Source organism: Macrosteles quadrilineatus, unplaced genomic scaffold, assembly GCF_028750875.1.
Source record: "Macrosteles quadrilineatus isolate MER2022 unplaced genomic scaffold, UCM_ALF_1.0 Scaffold_2__2_contigs__length_208266976, whole genome shotgun sequence".
NCBI classification, from domain to species: domain Eukaryota; kingdom Metazoa; phylum Arthropoda; class Insecta; order Hemiptera; family Cicadellidae; genus Macrosteles; species Macrosteles quadrilineatus.
In genome coordinates, this window is record NW_026542595.1 from 28566212 (window position 1) to 28569640 (window position 3429).

At 34.8% G+C, this 3429-nt stretch overlaps 1 non-coding gene across 1 annotated transcript; it reads right to left on the reverse strand.

The window, feature by feature from the left end:
* Positions 1-2133: 2133 nt before the first annotated feature.
* Positions 2134-2205, reverse strand: Trnaa-cgc (transfer RNA alanine (anticodon CGC)). Its single transcript has one exon. It is a non-coding gene; the product is annotated as a tRNA-Ala (tRNA).
* Positions 2206-3429: the final 1224 nt, after the last annotated feature.

The window sequence follows — 3429 nt, forward strand, 5'->3', positions numbered from 1 at the left end:
AAGGCAGCAAGCGGAGCTGCCACCTATGTGTGAAGCGCCGAACTAGTGATAACATACACAGCATAAAGCATCCTACAGTTGACCGGCGTCAATGTATCAGTCTCGTAAACACGATGTTTTTCTTTTATAGTTTCTTAACTAAAAAAAAATTATAAAGTTGTTGAGCTACGTAGTTGGAAAAGCCTTTGGTCAAGACCACCCTCGCTCATCTTCAATATAACTTTGAAGTGTTTAGACTCTTGACGAGTTCATCAAAGAGGCGCTGCATTACCATTTTTGCTCAAAACCCGTTGTTTCAATCAAAATTGTATAAACCGGCATTTATAATGCAATTCTTCTTACTGTATGAAGAGTGTGGGCTTCCTCATAACACAACGACGATTTTCAACAGTATGAGAATAAGAAATATAGCAATAGGTCTACTGCAATTTAGCAATAACAACAGTTGTGGGAACGATATTGGCTTCGCAAGGGCAAACATTGAATGATTCCTCAAGGATGTGGGTGGATATAAAACACCGAACCACGTCTAAAGCAAACAAAATGTCCTCAAAATGTACACGCCCTACTTAAAACAGGCATTAAAACTCCTGTTTCGAAACATTATCTTTTTATTTCACAACATACATCTATAACAACAAATCATTTTACGCTATTTAGATACTAAACGCAATCTGCTGGAAAACATGCTTGTTTGCGATCCAAACAGCATTACTTATAATATACGCATTGGTAAAATATTGGTCACTAAGGGAATATTAACAACTTATAGAATTAAATAACCACTTGGTTCCTCTCGTCATTTTATAAACTGTATGAAACCACATCTTATACAGCAGGCCGGGTGGAGATAGTATTAGGCCTACTGTACGGATTTTACGCCAAATCAGTAGCTAAATGTTTATTTGAAATATTCAGCAATTAAGTAGTGCCACTACTGCACACTTTGTACCTCTCTTGCCCTCACTAACCAAACACTGTTTTCTTGGTCGGATCGCGTTGGTTTGCTATTTACACATTCAAATGGATTGTTTCTTAGGTCTAATTCATATTTCTTAGAAAATTGAACGACTTAAACGAGATTTGTCACGTTAAAGGTCACGTATAAGCGAGGACACAGACCTCCCAGGTCTTTGTTTTTATTTATCTCTTGCTTCCATATGAACATATTATGAACAGAGTCCGACAGTGATTGTATGTATATGTGTATCCATCTGTATGCGATTTTAAATAGGTTACTACATACTTAGGCCTAATAACAAAAGATACATTAGAGCTTCAAACTTGATACAAGCCTAATTGCTATAGCCCTTAATACGTAACAAATTGTACGTTTCAAGATGTTAACTTTTCAATATGACTAATCTTTTAAAAATTCAAATTTATTTAAATCCATATTCAAAATTTAAAGAAAATATAAGGTTCTGTGTTTTAAAACAAAATCTAAAGGTACCTTATTAGTCAACGTTGGTAGACTAGCAGATGGACATGTAACTACGAAATTTCGTTCAAACCATTATTATATAGTGAAATATGTGTGTTAGCAATGGAGTTCCGGGTCACCCTGCACAACAGATTAAACGATCGGTATTTTTGGCTCCTGGGGTACTATAGGCTGCATTGCCTGCATACATGTGTGTCTTACCATCAATAATACATTAATAACTACTTCCCTATAGGAAGATTCGCTGAGAGTGCAAACTGAAATAGTTATCAGTCTATTATCTACGTAAACTAATCATTCGATCCGAGAAAAATCTAGAATTTCAGTATTGAACTTTTACGGTGAGTTAGTGTTGTTGTTGTTGTTGAGTCAAAATGGAATGACAGAGTAGAGACTGTTGTTGGAGGAGGAAATGTCTGTTCCACTTCGTCAGTCAAGGCCGCTGCCCCTCACACAACTAAACGCATTATAGGGAACAAAACAACTTAACTGAAAAGATATAGAATAGAATGCAACACTTCTAAAACCGACGTTAAAATTATACTGTAGCTTTACAAGTTTATTTTAATATCCTAATCAGGCATTTAAGAGAGTGACTTTTAAATTGGTAGTGAACACTTCCATACTTGTTGAGTAGGCCTAAGGAATAATTTAAAATTCCAACAAAACAAGCTAAATAAAAATAGATGTGGAGATGCTGGGATTTGAACCCAGGACTTTCAGCATGCGAAGCAGACACTCTACCACCGAGTTACATCCCCACTGTTCTGTTTAGGAAAGGAGACCAGCTGATGGCTCTGATACTCGTTCAAAAAGTGTACCTACTTTAAATTTGTTCTCGTAAAGACTATATTTTAAAAGTGTACTGTTAATCCAGTAAATTTGTATTTAAATTTACTCATAGCGAGAAAGTTTTGGGGTAGTTTTGATTTTTTCCATTTCTTATGTATTTCGGGGTGCTGAATCCGAATCTGAGGTTTGCCAACAAAAATTCTTGACGCAACATTGACAAAAATGAGAAAAATATGGAAAAAATGATATTTTTTGTAATATTTGGCTTATAACTCTGAAACTATCAACTTTCCGTTATTAGACTATATTATAAAAATTAAAGTACACAAAATTTGCTACAAAATTTACCCCTAATGTGGTAATCTCCGATGAACCGTTTAGGCTCCAGAGCTATTTGAAAATTGGAACATTTTGTGTTAGTTTTTAAATTTTTCCAATTATTCTGTCAATGACATATATTAATTGTATATGCCCAGGCAAAGGTCTTATATAAATCCAAAGTCTTAAAATTGATTAATTTTGTGTTACTGAACCGTTGATTTTTTATTTAGTGTAGAGATAAGTTACACGAACTGTTGCCGTATAAATTATCCTCGTTTAGAGGAATGAGGCAGGTTCTGGCAAACATTTCGATGCATTATTTGTGAGCATTCTAGCTTGTTCATCTGCACATATAAAAAAAGGTTAAAAGTAAAAAAAATACACATAATAATAAGTAATACCAAAATTAAAACTATCAAAATTAAAATAATAGCAATCTGTTAATCATGTAATATCGTATGCACCTGATGACGTGATATTAAGATATACGTAAATAATAAAATGTTATCTAGGTATATACTGTTGCTAAGCATTTACATTGTGTGTATATTTTGTAGGTTGTAAGTCCTAGGGTGTAGGGCATAGGCCTACATGAGCGTGGTAAGTGTTAATTGACTTAAGATAGTCAATACGAATTTTGGCTAGAAAACTAAATCCAACATTGCCTCACTGCTCCCAACTCAAGCAGCTGCGTGGACATAACTCGCTTAGAGTTTACATTTACATTCGGGTGAATGATAGGGGGTGAAAAAAATTAGTATTGGCCTATGGTAACAGTGCCAGTCACTCTAAGCCATGCATCGGTCTTGAAATTTTACACAGAAAATTGTATAATGGGTGCCAATACGATTGAGGATGTACAATGGGCTGTG